At 40.1% G+C, this 23,216-nt stretch overlaps 2 protein-coding genes across 10 annotated transcripts in view; one reads left to right on the top strand and one right to left on the bottom strand.

Moving 5' to 3' along the window:
- MTERF1 (mitochondrial transcription termination factor 1) overlaps nt 1-23,216 on the top strand; it is a 453,452-nt gene that overhangs the window by 427,202 nt on the left and 3,034 nt on the right. The window contains exons 10-11 of one of the 5 annotated variants that reach the window (XR_010381701.1): nt 12,742-12,929; nt 13,019-14,236. The exons of 1 other annotated variant lie outside the window; for it this stretch is intronic. The gene's annotated coding sequence lies outside the window, so the exon portion shown is untranslated. Of the gene's footprint in view, nt 1-12,741; nt 14,239-23,216 lie in introns of those variants that run through there. 3 more of the 5 variants (XR_010381700.1, XR_010381706.1, XR_004137760.2) reach the window with 3 other exon arrangements.
- The window catches only part of CDK14 (cyclin dependent kinase 14), a 555,862-nt gene that overhangs the window by 10,803 nt on the left and 521,843 nt on the right, over nt 1-23,216 (bottom strand). The window lies entirely within an intron of this gene.

Consider the following 23,216-nt stretch of genomic DNA (forward strand, 5'->3'; position numbering starts at 1 on the left):
TTGGTTCATGTGAGAGATTTCTTTGCAATGTCACAGTTTTGAGCCACCAAGTCACAGCAACCATGTGCAAGAGACATAAACACAGTTGCATGCAAGCTGGAGGGTCCCCAGCACAGTACATGCTGCCTATTTACACCACATGCTTCATCTTGGCTTGCTTTGGCCACATGCTCTGTCTGGGAATTGTTTATTGTACAATTCTGCTAGCTCTCTGCACATTTTGTCCTTTCACCCAAAATTCAGTATCCTCAACCCCTGCATCAACCTTCTTTCACCTGTAAACTGTGCTAGTACTTTTAGTAGTGTTTTTACAACTTTTGTGAGTGCTGTGTGCTATAGACTGAATGTTTGTGTCCTCTCAAATTCAGATGTTGAAACCTAACCTTCCCAAAGTGATGGTATTTCGAGGCAGAAGCTTTGGGGGAAGATTAGTTCATGAGGGTGGAACCCACATGAATGGAGTTAGTGCTCTTAAAAGTGACCCCAGAGATCTCTCTTGCCCCTGCTGTCATGTTGAGGACACAGCAAGAAGATGAAGATGGCCCTCACTAGACACCAAATCTGCTGGAGCCTTGATCTGGGACTTCCAAGCCTCAAGAACTGTGAGAAATAAATTTCTGTTGTTTATAAGTCACCCATCTATGGTATTTGGTTACAGCAGCCCAAACATACTAAGACATCATGCTGAATACATTTTGAGTGGTCTGCCCTTTACTCTGTTTCTTTCCATAAGCTGTACAATTTTAACTGTGGTAGCTTGCTAAACACAGGTAGGAACACATATTATAGCAGAAACATCTACTCCTGTGGGGCACAATCTGATGCTGTCACAAAGTGACAGGTTGTGAACACTACAGCATATCATTTCCACCAGGAAGTGACTGCTAACAGCAAGGAAGGTCCACCAAGGCCATGCTGAGGGATGCGGACACTGGACACCCAGCTAAGCTCCCCACCCACTCTTTCCCACGAAAACAGTGCCGGCGAATGACGAATTACTGAGGGTTGATTCACGGAAGTTAAAACTCAATCAACATGTAAAAGTCATCTGATATGCACCCCCCACGAAATCCTAATAGGTTATGTTGAAGTATTTTGATACTGGTTATCCCATCATAGAAAGTTGCTATACTTCTCTGATACCCAAGAAGAATTCTGAGAATATGGGATAATTACAGAACACGTGTATCATTATGAGAAATAAATAGCATTTTGTGCACATATAACATTATATATCCAAAGTACATTTCCATTTATGCTCCATTTAATGAATGTGCCTGAAAAATAGGACCATAACCTTAAAGAACAGATTTTTATAAACGGGACTTTTTAAAAAGTTCTGATCCTTTTAGTCACCGGTTCAATGTCTTCTGGCATACCAGCTGTGGGAGGTGTGTTCCACGTGTAAGAGCCCGCGGCATTCACTATGGGAACCACAACCTACCCAGGGTGGCCAACTGTCCCTGTCCATCAGGACTGAGCTGGTTTCTAGGATGCAAGACTTGCAGTTTTAAAACCGGGGTAAATCAGGAGTTGGTTACTCATAGGAGCAACAGAATTGATAAGCTGTTATTTCCAAGTTTATTATAAAAACAGAGCCTGCAAGCTTGGCGCTGTACTACGCTAACTAGAATATGCTGATGTTCCAATCTCAGACTGTGAGTCACAAAAGTATTACAAAGGCTCAACATCAGGAATGCCAAATGATTAGATGCTAACTACCATACATACAATAAGCAACAAGTTTATACTGTATAGCACAGGGAACTATATTCAGTATCTTGTAGTAACCTATAATGAAAAAAATATGAAAACGATTATATGTATATTCATGTATGACTGAAACCTTGTGTTGTACAGCAGAAATTGACACAACATTGTAAACTGACTATACTTCAATAAACACACATACACACAAAGAATGGCAAATGATTTAGTGACAAGACAGTAGGAACTGAGCCTAAAACCTCTCTCCTCTCAACCCCCCCCCCCCAAGAATTTCACTTTCTGCTTGACTCTGTTTTAGGCTTTCCTCCGTAAGGTTTCTATTGAGGGCATGGTGGATCACGTTCTGTTCTAATTAAGCTGCTGAATTCAAGACCATCAACTTGCTTCTCACCACAGTTCTTGGTTGTACTTCTGATAAATCTGTCTACTTAAATTCACACATGCCTGTGCAGTCTGGCATGGAGGAGACGGCTAAGGCCACCCTCTCTCAAATGACAAAAAGTGCAAATAGCCTCTGAATCTCTGCAGCCAATGACTTCCCAGCTCAATGAGTAGCAGCAGAACCCAGCTGTCAATTGGCCTGCCTATTTCAACTCAGAAAACACTTAACGGAGCATCTATTTTTAAGCAAAGCACAACATCTAGTGGGGAAGAGGAGACTACCACAAGGCCAATTAAATCAAGGTCCCAGCGGTGTTCTTGAGCTGGCTTGAAGTGGCTTGTGAGAGGCCAAGGTTAAAAAATTCAGGAATTTTGGAAGCTGTTATTAAACACAGCCACCCTTGACACTGGCAATGAAAGGAGGCATGGGATACAGACAGTCGACCAGTCAAGGCTTTTCTGCTCTCTTTCTGGTGAGCTAGCTGTTTGTCGTTCACCAGCACACCACTCTGTCCATGGAAGCCTCAAGAGTTTGGAAGGGGATGATGGTCAGGACAATGACAACTTCTAAGTCAAAATGAAAAATGGAAGTGTTATACTAGAGGAGCCAATGCAGTGAAGAAGAACTGGGCTTTGAAAAAGAAATAAAAGTTCAATGTGTAGAAAGGAGGAAGGAGGGCATTCTTGACTGGCCTAGGGCTCTGGGGAGCAGGGAGTGGCCATTGAGGCAGGCACGGATTTGGACGTCAGGGAACAGAAGCAGGGGAAGCTGACAGGGTGGGCGAGTGTGGTGGAGTCGAGGGCCTTACATGCCTGGCTTAGGATTTGGGGCTTTCGAGCTGGGGAATCCCCAGGGCAGTGCCCAACCCAGGGGCAGTTGTGTGCTCTCCACCCAAATGAGGTCTCAGCTGCTTCTGTGAAATGTGTGGGTAAACAGTTGTCTTTCTTAGGATGCCAGCAAGTCAGATAGTGCAGCAGGTTCTTCAGATGACTTGTGACTGCCCACAAAGCACCAGGTTTTGTAGCACTTCACGTGGAAAGGTCTTATTCTGCCCGTGAGAAATACCCAAAGTGTCCTGGACTAATGATGACAGAGAAACTAAGTGTCTTCCCAAGGGCTGCAATTCTCAAAATGTAACCCATGGGGATAATTCGGACATTTTCATGCACCAGAAAGATGCCTTAGGTCCTTGATAAATGGTCTGTTCACTGGGGTTTTTATATTTATCTATGCATTTAAAAGGAAAAGGAAAAAGATATGCACTGTTTCTCAGTTTTACTACTTTGCTGTCCTTCATAGCTCAGACATGATTTACTGTTTTTGATTAGCACACAACCTCAGACAGAATTTCAAACTGCAGCATTTAGAGTTCTGAAATACTGTCAAATCTTTTAAAGAGCAACTGCAATAAATTAGAGAATGTCACCATGGCACGTCTTGGTTCACTGTGGTTGCATGTCGTGGACTTGGAGTTTCAGCCCATTAAAAATGTGAAGCCTGTAATGTCTGATGAATAAGACATTCACATCAACACAACTGGCTTCCCCCTGGTAGAAAACAATTAAAGTGCCAACAGCTCAGTGGTTTAGTGGCAGAGCAAAGAACAGTGGTTGCAGGCCTGAGGTCAGTCTCTCACTTCCATTGGCAACAGAGTTGGAGAATGCAGTGACAGGAGCCAACACACACCAGGCTCATGGGATTAAGAGATGCTTCATGCCTTTTTAATGTCCATTTGTGGCCAACTGAAACAAAAGCACTAATGGAGCCGAGTGAATCAAGCTTTTATTGTGAGAGACAATACACTACCCTGTCGTCTTGTCCCAAGCCAGAATCCCACCCACAAGGTGGAAAGTGGGGAATGTGACATCTTCTCTTCCACACCTGTGAGCAGGAGCACACCCCAGAAAGATCTGATTTCCTCTTTACACAGATGCAAAAGAACAAAGTCATGTCTTGTCTGGGTTATGCTGTTTGTTTTCCAGTCTGTTGGCGTTAAAATTGCACTCTAAGCACCTATCACGTCTCATGATGCTCTGTTAAGTCCTTTTCAAAAGATCTGACTTTGAACACTGGGGTCATTTGAAGGAAAAAAAAAACACAGATCTAGAGACTCAGCTGCTTCCCTGTCATGGGGGAAAAATCACTAGAGTTCTATCTGAGGCAATAATTAAATATAATGCATACTGTATGAAGTATAGAAATGTGAAAATAGAACAAAATAGCCCAGTCAGCTCCATTAAGCTGTTTTAGTTTTGTTCCTTTTTGCAACTCTTCCATTCAGTGGCTCTGCGTGAATTGTCACCCAAGATGAGCCATTTTAAGATGCTAAAATTGAAAAACTCTTTTTTGTTTTTTAATTACGAACCTCCCAGGTTTTAGTGCTAGAGTTTATATGGTTCTCATGATCAATTATTGAGCACGTTGGTCCAAGCAGGATATAAAACCACTCATGCCTGGATTAACACGATTAAATTAAATCTCACCTCTCTCGGTATTTCCTTATTAAGGAAAATTCTAACAGGTTGATTTTTAGGCACCGATGTATGTCTGGTAAAATGTAAATTAGAACACAACAACTCTTTCTTTTGCTCTCTGGGATGTAGTGTGCTAAGACTGGCTACAGACTAGAGATGGGTGATTCAGATAAGACATACCTAAAGCAGACAGGTAGAGGGAAATTATTAAGATAAATGGTGTGAAATCAAGCAAAGAAATATTTGTAGAGATGAGAAAACAATGGCAGGAAGAGCTCTGTGAGAACAAGCTCCAAGTAAAGCTGCGTAAACACTACCAAATCTGGGGAAAATATGCAATCATGGTCACCGCTCAGAGGACTGTTGTTAAGCACTGACACACATCAGAGTAATTCCTCTTGACCATAAGTCTTTGCACTTGAAATCTGAACATATGTAGATTTACTTCTGTGTACTAAAGAATTACCTCCAAATTGAATCAATGAATATCAAAGTCATAAAATCAACTTCATTCACTTCTTTCAACCCTTATTCTGTGTGTCTGCTATGTCATATGCAGTTGTATATACCCTAAATATTAACATTTTCTAACATATAGAAAAACAGAAGAATCATACAGTGAACATCAATACACCCACTACAAAGATTCTACAATGAACATCTGATGTGCTTACTTTGTATCATATCTGTTCATCTGCCCATGATTCCATCCATCCATTAATCCTATTATTTCGATGCATTTCAAGGAGAGGTTTATGTGATTTCCTACACTCTTCCTAGATGACAAAAATAAAACCAACCACACAAAAACGAAACAAAAAACAAAAATCTCACCTAGTCCATTCCTCAAGTTTCCTTTGAGAGGTAGAACCTGGACCCTTCTCTCTGATGAAGGCAACTGCCAATAGGAGAAGCATAAATAGGCATTGTGGATCCTTAAACAGAGATCTAAGGAGATGATGCTCAGACCGTGAAGGGCTAAGTCAAAGTCTCTTTGCCCCAATACGATCCCTTACCCTTCCTTTTCTTCTCTATTGAAAGTCATTATCAGAGACAGAACAACATTAATGGAGGATTAAAGATAAATGGAAATTAATTCCACAGTACCCATTCTTCCTAGTTATATTAAATACCATTAATAATTGCTTTACTTCATATGCTATTTGTATTATTTTATTGTGAAAGTAAAACTTATATGGGCTCCTCATAGCTTTGTCAACGGCACCGAACTTCTATTTTTCCTGTTAAGGTAAAAACAGCATTGGCCAAGATTCTGCCATTGTTCTAATACGGCCACCTGTGTTTCCCCTCTTAGAAAGAGTCACAGACAATCATTGGAGCAGCTGGAGAGGAATTATTGTGCCTCTGGTCCCCAAAGCAACTTTCAAGGCAGGCATTTTTATTTCATCTTATGGCTGAGAAAACTGAAGCTCAGAAATACGTGTTAGAAAAGTTAAGCCCCACTCCTACTCTCTGGACAAACCTTTGTCTCTCCTGTCAATAACAGGGTTTCTTCTTATCATCAGAAAACCAACTCTTTTATATCTGACTTCACAGGCTGCTCGGGCTTCTACGGTCTTACTTTGGCTCTGTCATTTCAGAGTTGGTAGTGTTCTAGGACTTGGCCTGGAAGCTGGGCATTCTGATGATTGTTGCTCACTTTCATCTGCCTGGTTAAACCTTATCTAGACTTGTACCCTGTTCATCCCAGGCACATGAATAACCTGTGCCTTCCTTGCTAGGGGACAGCCACTTCTGGTTACATGGTGTCTCTGTAACCTGGCTTGGTAGTGCTGAGACCTCAAGGACTACATATCTTTCTTTAGGAGCCGGTTAAGAGAAAAGGAAAATGTGGAGCCAGGGATGAATCATGACTCCTCAGTCTTATTCCAATCAACACAACGTTGCCATAGCAACCACAGCTAACTGGTCCCTCCACCTTGCTCCTCCCGCTGATCTGCTTGCTGGTTTGGGTGTTCAAGGGAATCTGCACAGAACGGCTGTGGTTCTCTGATCCTCATAATTCAGTTTCACATAACTTTATACCACTTCTTCCCTTGAGCATAAAATAAAGAAACTAAGAGTTTAAAAAGCAAAATACACAGTATTTTTTTTTACCACAGTTTTCTACTGATCGAATGCAACCAGACCATTCTCCATTTCCTCCTCCTGAAGCTTCCCATGTCCTTTTCCTTCATGCGCCCTTCCCTCCGCAGGCGGACGGACACACACACACGCACACCATCCCAGGGCTACTTGGTGATATTTTTAAAGGCATATTCTGAAGAGAAGTTCTAAACATATATAGATATGGGATCCTAAGCATCTTGAAGACTTGTAACCCTTCTACAATTAAGTCAAAGGAGAGGAATTTTAGGAGAAACTGGACTTGGAATAATGAAATCAAAGCCTTTTTCATTTATGTTGACATGCCTTCCATTTAAATAATAAGGGAGGCTGACTTCCTTTAAAGCACCAAGAAAATAGGATGCTCTATAGAGGTTCGGAGAGGGTAGAAAGAAAATCTTGTGATTGTTTCAGGGGTTTTTGAAGCCTGGTGGCCGTGGTGTTGCCAACCCTGGATTGGGAAGTGATCTTCTATAAAGAGCACCAGGAGCTGTGCAAAGGCCAACGTGAGAATTCAGTGCCAACGATGAGACCAGACAGCAGAGACCATACCAGGAACTGAGCACAGAGACGGAGGGAGGTGGCTTTGAGGTCTTTTGTGTGGCACAGGCATCCTACATGGATGATACATGGAGGGGACTGAGGAGGAGTTCACCTAGGCTGCAGTTTGCAACCCACTTCAGATCTAGAAGCGTGGGGCTTAATTTCCAGTCAAACATGAGATCAGCTTGTTTCACTCTGATGCTTTCCCTTCCCTCACTTTCTTTTCTTATTGAAGCCCTCACCCCATGTTCCTTTCCCCAATTCTGACACCCAGACAAGGCTCCCATTTGTGTACCAGACTCATTTTCTGCCCTTGGAAATCTTTCTTGAATATCTTTGGGGTCACGGCAAATAACAAGGAATGACTTCGACCTTCCCTGGAAATGCTTCACATTATCTCTAAAGTTTGCTAACATTTCTGTGGTGGTCATTAGTGCTATTCACTAATCTCCAGCTCTCTTTCTTCTGGACTCTGGGTGGAATGCCCTTCCCATCTCCCCTGGAAGTTAGGCATGGCCGTTTGACCTGCTCCGACCAATGAAGCGTACATGTCCATGTGGTTGCCTTAAGGGCCAGTATTCCTCTTGCCACGTCTCTGCCGCCTACCAAGGTGACTGAGGAATCTGAGTAAAATTTAAGTAATAGTATTCTTTGAAATTATAAGCATGAAATGTCGTGTATATCAAAAAGGATCTGGAAAGATACATACCAGCTATTAATAGTGGCTACCTCTGGAAGGAGATCAAGATTTTCTGGAGGTTGGAAATTTTAAAGTTTTATTAGAAGTTCCTGTGTGACTTGAATACTTTCCAGTAAGAAAGTTTTATTACTGGAATTCTATTTTTAGAGTAAATAATTTATTATTTGTATAATGAATACATACATAATGTGATGAATAACTGCTGATCCCATAACTGTGAATTGGTGAGATGGTTAATATTTGGTAATCGCAATGAAAACCTAAACCTGTCCAGCACTTGACTTAGTTGATCAGCACTGTTTAAACCCTTGTGAAATATCCTTATATTTAAGAGAAAATTGTTCAGAAAAAGAAGAAGTGAAATATGTTTCATGCTTCCCATGGTATATCAAAATTGAGTTAGTTTGTGATTTGGGGGGTAATGATATCTTTTCAATGCATTAATAATAAGCTGAAGTGATAGGAAAAAAGGCTATGATATCTACATAGAAAATAATCATGAATGTCAAATGTTGCTCAATCTCTTTAACTACAAATACATAAGACACATGTTTCTGGAGGTTCTTTCCTCCTAGAAATTTTTCATGGCTCTTTTATTTTCAGGAGTGTTGACAAGTATAAAATTTCATGTGCACATTTTTCCCACAAAGGGTATAACTAACCCTCAAAGAGAATGTTTTAATTATCACAGATTCTGTGGGGTCAGCAATAGTCCAGAGCTTCTGATATCTAAGTTCAGGCTCTTTCTGTTTCAGAATTTAAAGAGAAAACAAACCCTAAACCACCTTTTGGATTCATGTAATCGCTGAAAGGAAGACCATAGTCAAATGTGTCCCTTTGGCAAAGAACATTAATCCATAAAAATATTTTCCCCCCAAAGAAGGATTCACTCAAAAGCACAATTTCAGACTTTATCATAAACTTGGAAGATAAAGCTTTTGTAATTTGCACATACACAATGAACGGACCAGAAGCAGCCATCTAACCTACCTCAGACCCTTCTGTTCCAGAGTAGAGGAAGCTCCTTCTTTTAAAGGAGTACATTAAAATGTGGAGAAATTGGAATCCTCCTGCATTGCTGGTGGGGATGTAAAATGATGCAGCCACCTTAATGTTTATAATAGCAGTGTTCTTCATAGTAGCCAAAAAGTAGAAGCAACCCAAATGTCTGTCAGCCTAAGAATGGATAATTAAAATGTGGTTATATCCACAGAATGAGTATTACTTTGGGGAAAAAAAAAAGAAAAGAAAAGAAAGAAAAAATATAATACTGATGCATGCTGCAACTGGATGAATCTTGAAAACATTATGCTAAGTGAATGAAGCCAGTCACAAAAGGCCACATACTGTATGATTCCATTTATGTGAAATGTCCAGAATTTCAAATCCACAGAGACAGAGCATAGATTAGTGGTTGTCTGGGGCTATGGGGATGTAGGGAAATGGAAATAGGAAATGACTGCTAATAGGTATGTGGTTTCTTTTTAGAATGATGAACATATTCTGGAATTAGATTGTGGGGATGTTTACAAAACTCTGAATATACTAAAAACTACAGAACTGCACACTTTAAATGGGTGACTTTTATGGTGTGTTTAATATATCTCAATGAATTTGTAAAAATAAAAGAATTCTATGTTCTTTCCAGGTATAAAGTCTAATACCATAATTCCTGATGTAAGTTGCCCACTTTATAATAACAAAGATACACTGGTGGTTGTACAGAAGTAAAATATTAGAGGAATATGTACTAATGCAAAGTGGTTCTTTTTAGTGAGTGTATTTTCTCTTTATGTTATTATGGGGTATGTTCTCTTTATATTAGGTACTTATACCGTTTTTGAATTTGTATACTGAACATATGTTATTTCTGTAATCAGAAAAAAAAAGCTAAGTTATCTGAGTTTTTTAAAAAAGTTTTAAAGTAGGAGCTCTGGAAGAGAGATCAGTAGGGGCTATTGCTGAGTAAGGTGGAACTGAGTTGGGCTTTAAAGGGTGGGTGGAACTGGACAGAGAAAGGCCAAGGGAAGGGCGACAGTCTTCTAAATAGTTCTTTTATTTCTGGCATCATTGCTTACCTTCTCTGGGCTCTGAGGCTGGAGACAGATCTGTCTTACTGACCACTGAGTCCCTAGGGTCTAAGATGTGTCTGAACTGTAGGAGTGCTCAGTAAACATTAATTGGATCCATGAACAAATATCTGTTGTTAGAATCCTTTCCCTAAAATAGAGAAGACAAGTGGGGCTACCACTTGCAACATGTGTGTCTTTGTGCAGATTAGAAAAAGGGGTCCCCTTCTTCTAGGCTGATGCAGCTCCTCTCTAGGACTTGTGTCTGGGAATGAGTTCACCCATGACCTGCCCCAGTCCTGCGGCCTGACCAACCTCCCTTGTGATGGTCCCATCCTGAGCTGCAAACAGGATAAAGTCCATGCTTCTGGGGCTGGCCATCAAAGCCCTTCTCAATTTGACCCCAACATTCCTGTCCCATCATAAACATTTCCAACACTTACTCTGTGCTGAAGTCATCGTAATCCGATCCTTCCGTGTGTTGGCTCCCAATACTGCCTTCATCCCACCAGTTCAGTGATTTTAAGCCAAACACCTACCATTTAATAAAGATGAGCCTCTGCTAACACTGCTCTCAGTGACTGTCCAGGACCCGCCCTCTTGTCTTTGCATGCTCCCATTCCGACTCTCCTTCTATCTGACTCTTGACTCCTTCCTCATTTGAAGCTCTATTCCTATTCATGCGATTTAGAGCTGGATTTTAGTACGAGGTAGGAACAGTAGCTTCTGACTCTCAACTTTCCCTTCTTTTGGTCTTGTCTTCGCTCCCTTTGGACAATTTCCCTGGCCCCTTTGGACAGTAATCGTCAGCCTGTCTCCCCAGCCCACTTCAGGTGGAATCAGTACTTTCCTCTTTGATCAAAGTTTATGAAACCTTGATCATATCATGTTATGTTGCTTCCTTACATATTTCCACCTTTTAGCTTTTGGAACTTCTAAAGGAAGGAACTGTATCATCTCTTAGGCACTTAGCACTGTGTCTTTCACTATGAATGAAACATGGAGGCAGAATCTGATCTGAGCAGAGCAAGTGGGACTTTTGGGGTAGATTCTAGTAGGATGGAGTCAGATTGTGAAAAAGGCTTGACATCTAAACGGAAGAGGTCAGACTCATGTTGGAAAGAAACAGAGAGTCACTTTATATCTCTGAGAAAGGAAATGACATAATGAAAACAGCATTTTGGAAGACTTATTATGTGTCACTGTTCAGGGTGGAGGGGAACAAGGTGGGGCTCGTAGTCATAGCAAGCACTCAATAAAATGTTTGCTGTTTGACTGGTTGAGCCCAGAGACTCTCTTATGGAAACACAGGTGTGAGGTGAGAGAACAGAGAAAAGGGCAGACGTTCAAGAGACTATTCAAAGCAGATGGGCAAGCCCTGGAAGCCGACAGGAGATGCAGACAAAAGGAGCGCCAGAGCCACAGCGAGCAGAATGGGACCAAGTGGGACCACGGGAATAGAAAAGCTGGGACGGGAAGCCAACTGATAAGGGGAGAAGAACCCAGCTTTCAATACACTGAGTTGCAGTGGCTGGTCTGTGTGCACATGTGTGCTTCTGTGACTGTGAAGTAAGGCATGTCTGTGACACAAACCTTGTGCTGTTCCAACAAGTCCTCCCTCTCACTATGCACCACCCCTGCCCTGGGTTTAGTTTTCAGCCAATAAAAACAAGATTCCCCATAAAATTAATAGAAACAATCTGCTTTTTCCTTGACATAGAGAAGATTTTTCTTAATTACTTTATTTTTTTGTCCTTTGAATCTTATATCCTGTAGCTTGATTAAATCCCTTCGAAGTCAACCAAGCATTAGAGGTCTGTGGTATGAAGCTCCAAGCTCGTGTTTACTTGTCCCATGTAAACAGATTTTCCTTGGGAGGCTGAACTTCAGCTAGGGTAAGGAGTGCATGCTTTCCCTCTCTGGTGCCACATTTATTCCTCAATATTTTCAAGGAACTAAGGTCTGGTTAAAATGTTAAGAAAAACTGAGTCTCTCACAGACATAGAAAAAAAACTTACGGTTGGTGGGGGGAGGCAGGATGGAGGAATAAATAGGGAGTTCGGGATTTGCAGATACTAAGTACTATATACAAAATACATCAACAGCAGGGTCCTACTGTAGAGAACAGGGAACTATATTCAATACCTTGTTACAGTCTATAATGAAGAATATGAAAAGAAATATATATATATACACACACACACATATACATATATAACGGAATCACTATGCTGTACACCAGAAACTAACACAATACTGTGAACTGACTATACCTCAATAAAAAAATAAAAAAACAAACCAAAACAAAAACCCCGAGTCTCTGGATAATCTCTCATTGTGAGTCAGGTTTTCTAATATGAATCTCTTGCATTTCGATAGGTCTTTTCTTTTTTAAAAAGGGCTTTTCTCTTATTCTCTCAAATTCTCACAAAAGGAGGCATGTCAGGCAATACAATCCCCATCTGGAAAAGTATTCCCTGATATGAACTGAGACATTAAGGAATTTTCCAGATGATCTAGCTTGTAAGGGTCAGAGATAGGCCCCAACTGCAAGATGACGTTCTCTCCACTCTATCAAGCTTCCTCCCCCCTAAACCCCTGAAGGCAAAATGTCAAAATACTTCTCAGCGATGGGAAAAGTTGAGAGAAAAACGGGACAGAGGCTGCAGAAAATGGGGCGCTAGGGCCTTACAGTAAACCTGACTCACCTTCCTTTAGGCACTTACTCCTGGAGGCTACACGTGGCCAAGACCTAAATGTGTGCCACCCGAGAGCTTCGTGGGAAGCTTCGCTTCTGTCTCCAATCCCTCTGGCTTCCCAGCAAGGATGGAATCTGTTGCCAGAGAGCACAGACCAAAAGCTGGGCTGATAGGAGTGAGTGGATGGATGCCTGGCCCTCTCTACAGGTAGGATTACCTTTTTCTGACGTCCAAAAATGATCTGAAGGGATGCAGGTTTTCCTGTTTGTCTTAATAGTCTGTTCTTCTACTGACAGCCCATAACCTTCTGCCTAAAGCCTACAGTCACCTCAGGCCCAACGACAATGGCTTTATTACCGAAGGGAGCTCCTCATTGTAAAAGTTACAACTAAGCAAAAAGGCACTTAAACTTACCCACAGTTCTATGTGAGCAAGAGAGAAAGACTGTTAACATTTTGCTTATAAATTTCCATCTTCTTTTTATGCATATACATATGAGTGTACTTCAGTTACTGAAATGGGGCTGGACTATACAGAACGGTTTTGCAACCTACTCTTTTCACTTAGTGATAGCACAGAGAGTATTTCAGTATGTCATTGAATATTACTTTAATGACTATTTAATAGCCATGGCATGAGCTGCATTAGTATTTAAACTTTTCATCAAAATTAGAGAGTAAACTCCTTGAAGACAGGAGTGATGTGAATTTGTAATGTATTTTGCATCCCAAGCATCTAGCAAAACTTCTTTCATGATAAACATTGATGGTGTTTACTCGGTGTGGGGAACATCTGAGTTAATCATGCGGTTATGCTTCAGTATCTCAGCTGACAGGGGAATCTGGAAACTGTGGGTTAATTACAAATGATCCCGTGACATATTTAACCCAGGGTCCATGAGCTCCTTCTATGTGAGTGCAACGAAAAAAAATTCAAGGCTAGAAAGTTGTGTATTTAATGGCAATGTTGGATGTCATTAATTTCTCAACTATATAAATTCTAAATCCCAGTAAGAACACTGAACTCTTGCCCCAGCTTCTTTCATGCTAGATCAGCAGCAAGGACAGGAATTAATAAAGTTGCAAAGAGTAATCATGTGCTTATGTAAGAAATCCAGTAAGTTCTGCACCCACCGGAGTTTAGCGAGGCACTTTGGCATAGGCCCAGCTACTGAGATTTGCAGAAGTCCTGTGTCCTTGGTGGCTGCTGATTAGCGTTTGGATAAAACTCAATGTTTAGCATAACTGAGGGGAAAGTGGTTTTGCCTACTTGTCCATTAGTAACACTAAAATAAAGTAATGGTAAAACCAACCCTCTTAAAGGTACAGGGATTAAACATTCCACGCATTTGCTCAGCATGTCTAGGATTGGAATCTGATCATTCTGAGTCAACAGTCTTCAACCTTTTTGGCTTGACTGCTTCATAAATGTTTATGTTAAACTATGTACTCTCCTGCACATCTTAAAGCTGAAAACGAATATTTTGATCATAAATGTAATAGCAGCAAAGAATGTAATGTTTGCCTTATTAAAAATATTGACATTTTAAAATAAAAAGATTTTACATAAATCTTTAAAACTGGTCTAGTGTAATGTAAGTATATTTGATCTATCATCTTCTGTTTTCAAAGTACATGATTCTATTATTCACAGTTGGAAATTTTACATCATATTTTTTTCTCCTGTAGTACTTCGATCCCAGTTCCCAATAGAATTTTATCCTAATATAATATAAATTCCTATTGGAATATATTTCCCATTCTATAATACTCCATAGAATAAATATATACAGGAATTTTAATTTAAAAAATTTCCCAAGACAAACTGATCAAAGTGACAAAATATTATAAAATTGAAAATAAGCATTAAACATAAAGCTAAACTTTTATTGGAAATGCATCTCTTAATGAGGTAGGTGAGGGTGGCCTCCCTTCTCCCCAAGTTATTTAGCTGACACATCCCTGGAAGCATACTATTTATTATTAGAATGAGTCTTGGGTCTTTTGTTAGAAGAGGCTTTCTGGGCACCTATAAGCGGATCTACCCCTTTGTTTGTTACCTGGAGGTTTGTACAACTCAGGACAATTCTACAAGGCAAGGCTGGGGTGGATGAGAGGATGCTTTCATTGGTAATGGGGAGGAAGGGCCACTGGGAAAGGAGAAGCAGCAGGTGTTCTCAAGAAGACGAATTTTAGAACAGAGGGGAAATTAGGAAGGAGTCTGAGTATACAGGGGTACATTCATCCTAGTTTGAAGACTACAGAAATAAGGTATGATCCATGGTTTACAGGTACTCATAATTTGCTGGGGGAGACACATAAATTAACAAAAATAAAATTTAATGTGAGTGCAACAATAAGGCACAAGGTCCAAGAGGAATAACCATGACCTCTTCCTGGAGAAGTGAAAAAACGCTTCTTAAAGGACTGAGCCTGAGAGAATAAGGAAGGAGGCATTTCCACGCATAGGGAGACAGGTCTAGGGAGTGGGAGTGGGAGGCGCGGTTAGCACCCGAGCGTCTCCATGGCTGGAGCACTGAGTGTCTTGGAGGAAAAGGTGGAAAGGTCAGTCAGGGCCAGACTCTGTAGGCTCTGTATTCGTTACTTCACTCTTCTAGCCAAGGGGACCCACTAGAACATTTCTAAGCAGGGAGTGACTGATCAGATTGGAGTTTTGAAGAGAAAAAAAAACAATACCTCTCTTGGCAGTGAGGAAGATGGATGGAGGTGGGGGGACAGGAGTGGGAGTAACTTGAGGCAGAGAAACAACTTAGGAAGCACACGAGGGATAAAGAGGGCCTCAATTAAGGTTAGAAGACAGTATGGGAAAAGAGAAAATGGATTTTAAGATAATATTTAGAAGGGATTGACAGGTCTTGGTGGATCACGCAACATCTGGTTAGAAAACGGGGCAGGAGGGTATAGTTTGGTGGTAGAGGGCATGCTTTGCATGCACGAAGTCCTGGGTTCAGTCCCCAGTGCCCCCATTAAATAAATAAGCAGACCTAATTACCACCTCCCCCCAAAATAAAATAAGTATGAGAGTATTAAAAAAAAAAAACAGGGCACATCATGGAGGACACTTTCTAGTTTAGACAACTACATTGATGATTATATAATTAATGGGTAGGAAAGATACAGACTCTTCCTTTGAAGGTAGTTCTCACTGTTTCACTCATGTTTGTTTCTACACCACCTAAAAGATATTAATGAATACTTAAATAAAATTATCAATGCATTTGACCTCACGACTTCCAAGCTCAATAAGATGGTACCTCTAAGCAGGTTTTAAATTTTATGATAAAATTTGTGGACTGCACGTAACTGACCCTTAATAATAAAATGACAATCGAAAATCTAGTCCAGTTGTTGAAAATAATAGTACACATTTAAAAAATTAAATATACTTTAGAAGACTGAACACATCATCCAATTGGAAATGAAGTAGTCAAATATTAAAATTATTAGCAGTTTGGCCTAAAATTATATAGTGTCAAGAAAGTTAGTTCCATGTGTCATTACGAGTTCTACATTATAAAAGAGACTATAAAGTGGCATTTTAAAAAAACTCAAAAAATGTGTTGTATTTACTCATGTAACAACACTAGTCATGGTAAATAGGGAGATAAAGCCTGTTTCAGTTGGAAAACCACTTTAAAAAATAAAAGACTTCTGGAAATGGATGGATGGTGATGGTCGCACAACACAATATATTTCATACCATTGAACTGTACACTTAAAAATGGTTTAAAAGGTAAATTTTATGTTACGTGTATTTTACCACAACAAACATTTTTGGAAAACAACTGAATTGAAAACAAGAAATCAAAAACAAGCTATAAAAATATATTTGGTTATAATATAGTAACTTAAAATAATTTTCCCTTTTAATTTGGTATACTTTTCATTATAAAAAAAATCAAGTACAAGCAAACTAAAATTATTTTTAACTAACGAATCAATTTTCACTAAAGTGAAATGACTTCATTGTATCTCTGCACTCAAAAACCATCTTCCTATGTGGATGGTACCAGGGTGTCTAATATTGTAGTCTTTAAACTACATTAAATATTGTTTTAAGATGAGAAAACCTGCAATTTTACAATGTATTTTATCTATTATGCATGCACACACACACACAGAATCATTTATTTCTGCCATCATCAGAACTAGAGGGTCAATTCTGATGCAGTGGAATTACTCATGATACTGAAACAATAAAATACTTAAAAGCAAAATTTTTCTATGCAAAATTAAAACATAAGTATGTAATTTTTAAAAGAGCCCCAAATCCAGCACTTTGGGGAGAAACATGCCAAACTGAGCATTTATCATTATTTTTAGACTGATGATGAAATTTAGACTCTGGTCCCTTCTGTATCTGTGAACTCAAAGGGAACAACTTATCATAGCATCACTATTTGACCTCTAAGGAACAGCTCATGTCATCACAGAGCAAAAGTGCTGGCGAACATTTATCTAGATGAAAGACCACAAGCAGTTAACCTGCTCAGCAGAGGCAGTGCAACCAGGCAACAGGATAATGACCTCTATCCAAATGTGGAAGGTACATCAATTTAATACCCTGACAGCTTGACAAAAGATGATGGCAGCTCAGCAGGAAAATATTAGCCATGATAACGCAGGGTACTGTATGTGAAAAGAATGAATTATAAAGCACAATGCTATTTGGGCCGAGTAGGGATTTTTTTTTTTTAACCAACTTTATATTTAGGACGGTAGTTATTCCTAAAACCTCCTTCTATTCTCTTCTACCTGAAGAATATTCTGATAAAAGTAAAAAGGCAGTGTGGATTAAATTGATAGCTTAAACACAAGTCGAGTTTCCCAACCAACCCAGGAGATGCTGCACTTCATTTCTGGCAGGCTTGTTACTGTCTCAGAGCAGAAAAACCTGGGCATTGATAAACTGGTCTAACCCATTTGAAAAGAGAGGTAACTCAGATATGTGCGGATGGGACCAGGCTTAGTGTGTGTGTTATTTTGTTTTATTTTGAAAAGGAGAATGTATCTGGCACATGTTCCGGTGCTTTGGATCTTTAGCTATAAAACCTGCACACTGCAAATTCAGTTTAAAAAGTAATTTAATTTTCAAATAGTAGCATGATCATGCTTGTATGTTTATTCAAGGACCTTTACTCTGCGACAGGGTTTCAGCCTGTGAGGTTTTCTCTGCACATGGCAGGCAGCTGTCAGAACCAGTGTGAGGGGTGAAAGGGCAGCCCGGCTGCTCTGTTAAATCACGGGGTTCCATCAACATCTCAGAATTCCTGCCGAGTGGGAGCTGGGAGACCACAGATTAGAGTACACTGGAGTGTGTATATTAGGTCACTCAGTGTCTATCAAAGCAGTATCACGCCGGTGAGCTGTACAATAGATTTTACTATGTTCTGTTCAAAGAAAATATAAGGAAAGTGGACATGTGTGTAGCAGACCACAGCTGAACACTGAATTTTTCTTGTCTTTAAATGGACGGATTTATTATCACAAGATGAACGAAGAATAGGGGCATGATCAATGGCTTTGGAAATCATGCAAAGCTGGTGGTTTTATTCTGTTCTTGGAAATGACTGTTCAGCAGATGCATGAAGAAGCAGATAGAGTCCCTGGCCCTGCACAGTCAAAGGGCTGGAATCAAGGCCCAGCACGACCCGGAGCTGGGTAACGGCTGTGGCCTTGGACCATGAACATGTTCTGCTATCCTGGATGGTCACTTCACCTCGGTTACATAAAACTTCAGCATCCTCTTTTGTAAATTTAAAATAACAAGATCTGTCTTATCTACCTCTCAAAATGGGTAAACAAACTAACAAAAATTCCTAGATGAAAAAGGACTTTTTTTAAAAACTGAAAGGAGTGCAGCATGATGGTATGTGTGGTATTTGAGAAACATCTGAGAAATGGAATGTAACTTGTATTAATGGATATTTGGTCTACATATAAAAATAGAAAATACCTACTTCTTCAGTGTTTATTGTTTTTCTTATTAACAGACTAAAATATATGTCGCCCAAGGAATCCTGTAGTCTTTAACAAGATAATGAATATAATATGATTAGCACCATGCCTGACAAGTGAAATTTTAAAAAGCTTAAACATTTTGTTCACTATTTTATTTTTCAATTATGACTTCTGTAAGAGCCTTTTTTTGCCTGTGCTAAGCATATCCCTGAATTTATATTAACGATAGCCAACACTAACAAAATGTTTACCACGAGCCAGGCACTGTTCTAACCACTTTACAAAAGTTAATTTATCTCACTCACATGACTGTATATAAAGTGGCCCCAATGATGAGTTCTTAGGGTGGATCACCATCTTACAGAAAACATCAGGCTCTGCATATGATCTCCTTTTGGGTTTAAATACATTTTCTAATCTTGTAAAATGTGAACAAACCAACCACCTTCTACAAAACAACTTCATTTCATACCCTATGAATCAGACACTACTCTTTCCACATTTTTTTTTTTTTTCAGATGAGACTACTATGCCCCAAGAAATTAAGCGAATTCCAAAGCGACCAAGTGGCAGACTCAGGAGTCATACCCAAGTAGCCTGGCTCTTAACACACTGTACTTACTGCCTCTTTGCATAAGAAGGGCCCAGAGACCCCATTACCTGGGGCAACTTCTTGATGCCCCCTTGGCCCATACAGGAATCCAAAACCCAGACACCAGGTGGAGACCTAATTAATTTTCCACAAAATAGCTCAAAATGCAATGTTGCACTGAGACTGGGCTCACATTGGAGCCATGGCCCTGTTTATATTACAGCAATAGCTGGGCAGTTATAGCAACAGCTGTTTTAGTGTGAATGAATGTAGCAAAGGCCACCATGTCAAAAATTCACTTCCCAGGTAGGGGGGAGCTGAAGAGACGCCTGACGGCCTTATGTCCACATTCACCAGGTGAACTACAACCTGAAATCTACTTCTAACAGTTGCCACTCTGATGCAGAAAACATACCCTATAATGAGACAAATGTTGGGGGGATTGTTTGTCTTTTTTGAAAATTGGAAATATTTTTCCTCCTTTTTTGGAAATAAGTCCTTGAAGAAAATCTTTAAAAGATGGTAAAGAAATTCTTAGATTGAATTCCATTTTGCCTGTGTGTTACTGGTTGACGAAAGTGTGAGATACAAATAGGCATATATAGAGCTGCATGTAACAGCTTTGCAGCTTTCCCTTCAATAAATTCAGAGACCGTCTTTGTATCCAGTGACCTTTTAGGGAGAATTTAAAATCAAAAATCAAAAGACACAGTACAATTTGTCTACACCAAAGGACCCAATTATAATTCTCAGCCTCATCTTTTATGGTTACTTCTCAAAATTCAGCTTAGGTGGCAAGAAGTGAAAAATAGTCCTCTTTTCTGAATAATACCCTCAAGTGAAGTGAGGATCTCAGTGCTTCTTTTCCAGGCTCTGGGGCTGGTGCCCTCTTTGGTGACTGATTCTGTAATGGGTTTCACTGGCAGGTCCAGGAGCACAGAGGCTGCCTGCCTCTCTAAATTTTAATAAATGATCAAATCAGATGCAAATTGAGCTATGTTCCTAGGACAGGTCAGAGAGACCAGGGGATATACTCTTTGAACAACAAAACTGAAATCGAGATGCTTTAACAAACACATTCACATGTACTCAGAGACCTTACAGACTGAAAGAGAAAATGCCAAGTTGCTTGGGTGGTAAAACCAGCCCAAACCATTACCTTTTGGGCTGGATCAGCACCTTACCAAAAGTATAATCAAATAAAAATATAATTAAATAAAAATATATTATGACCCTTTTGCGGTTAAATTCATTTTCTAACCGAACCATCTGACTGCCTTCTACAAAACGATTTTGCTTCATAGATTTTGTCATCATTGGGGCAGCTAAAACCCACTGCATTGCTATAAAAGAATTAAGAGGCACTTCAAGTTTAGCCTCTCTGCAAGGCCATCCTATTTATTTATAAATTTTATTAATTCTGAAGCCAGTCGCTCCTCAATGGTGTATTTATGTTCAACTAGGTCAGGTCCATTGGGATGATATTTGGTCTTTCAGAGCAGACACACAGAGCCCGTGTGGGCAGCAGGCCCAAGCTACCAAACACACTTCCGTTCTTGAGATCTGACTACATGAATTTGTTAGACTTTCGTGAAAAAAAAAATCTATCTAGAAATCCAGATACGCATTTCTCAAGTCTTTCTGCATGAGACATTGTACACATAAAGCTGTCAGTAATACGTGGCTTCCTGATTAGGGAAACAGGTATTTGGCAAGCAGTCCATTTGTGATGGTTTGAGGGGCTTGGTGCAGTCACCAGGGGAGGGCACCCACAAGTACAAGTAGAGGGAAACACTGAAAACTGCCCTTTCACAGCACGTTAGTTTGCTTAAAAAGTATGCACTTGTGGACCAAACCTACAAACCACAAATTTTCCAGCATGCTGCAGTAGAATAAAATTTAATGCAGTAAAGACTTAGGTGAGATAAAAAAACATTCATGTTTACATTTCCCAATAATGCTGTGATTGACTAACTTTGATAATGATGATACTGTAGAGAGAATTTTAAGGATAAAAACAACGTAGAGGCATTTGGCATTTAAAATGTTCAGATGCACATTAACATTCTCACTTGTCCTTTCAGCAAAGGGGATGTGTGGACCACTTGGAGAACTATCAGAGCCACCCCCAGTTGATGGGTGAGGATTACACGCATCTGCAGTGGCCACTTTCTTGACCTTCCTGCTCTGATTTTATTCAGTGGAATCTGATGAACATCATTTTTGTTTGAAACTATTACCCAGAACTCATTGATGCCTCAGCACAGGATATCCAGTTAAAGGGCTTCTGGGACCCAAAATTCTATCCTTATTTTACAGAAAGGAAACCAGAGGCCTCTTAGAGGTTAATTGACATGCTCAAAGTCACAGCTAGTCAGTGACATGGTTCAACTTCATACAAAACCCATGTCTCTGGACTCCTAATATGGTGCTTATTCACCCTGTCACCCTAAATATAAGTGAATACAGATAAATGACACTGATTCCTTGCAGTTTCTATGTCAGCACGTGATTATGAGATGTGTGCTGTTGACTCTGAGTTTTCTGAGGTTGGAAGAAGTGTGCAGCAATCTCAATGTCACAGGCCTGGAAGTAATCAAAAGGAAGCTGAATGTTAGTTACTACTGTGCATAATGCTTGCAGTGTATCTGTGGTCGGTGGCAATGTGTTATTAGAGCTTGGGTTTTTGTTGTGACTGTATGAACCAAACCACACAGGGAACGCTGAAGAGTGATCACAAAAATACCTTTCTTTCCCTACTGTCCCTCAAGCAGCAGGGATCAAATAACTGTTTCTCAGCTTTCTGTCTTTTAAACAAAAAATCTCTCCTTCCCTCTCCATGTATCTGTGGCAGGTTGGTTGTTTGCTTCCTCTTCTCTGTTCTGTTCTATTTTTTAGACCCCAACCTTGAATCACCAGGGGACACTGGGACTAGAAAGGGCCTGACATGATGTTTTACAAATTTATCTTGGATTCCTTCAGAACGTCACAGTTTGTGTTCAATAAAGGCAGGCAGTGGAGAGCAGGCAGGCAGAAAATGGTCTGCAGTTGGGTATTAAACTTGCAGAATCATCAGCCATGAGTCTTGATACTTGAAGGGCTTTCCACTCTGAGCCTGGCAGTTTCCACCTGTATTTTGGGCTCGCTGCTTATGCTGCTATGCCAACATAGCAATAATGGTGTGTTTTACTCATCTGCAACATAGCCAAGTCTCCCTACATTCGTCTAGGAAATCACAGAGTTAGGTGAGACCTGGAGGAGCCATCTTTAATCCACTCTACTTCCTGGATGCACACAGATTCCACAGTTCCTTTATCCTAGCTCTGGCCTGCCCGCTTACTAGCCGGGTATGCTGCTTAATATGACTGTGTCTCAGTAGCCTCATATGCAAAATGGGTATAGATAATAATAGTAGCTCCTTATTATGGCTGTTCTGAGGATTTAGTGAGTAGCTACAAGTACAAGACTTGGCATATGAGCACTACAGAAATATTAGTTATTATAATTATTATTTCCACTCCACAAAGTTAAGACTTCCTTATAGTTTTGGACCTCAGCTGGCTGTAATTACTTTTACATCAGTTAAGGAATGGCTTGTTAAACTAATGAACATCATATGGCTATTCCATAATTGATTCAACCACTCACCTATTATTGGACATTCAGTGAGTTTCCAGTGTTCTGCTATGCAGATAATGTGGTAGGTTACCTGCCACTTCTAGAAACTATCCTTACAGCTTCCTAACGAGGTGGATGCTTTTAATATTGCCATTTCCCAAACCAGGAGACAAAGACAGACAATGTAAATACAATATCGTCACACAACTAGTTAAGTGTTATATGCAAGACTCAAAGCCCAGGCTTTTGGACCCCAAAGCCTTAATCTACTCCCTACACATCTCTTTCTATCCAAAAATGGTT

This window comes from Camelus dromedarius, chromosome 7, assembly GCF_036321535.1.
Source record: "Camelus dromedarius isolate mCamDro1 chromosome 7, mCamDro1.pat, whole genome shotgun sequence".
NCBI lineage: Eukaryota > Metazoa > Chordata > Mammalia > Artiodactyla > Camelidae > Camelus > Camelus dromedarius.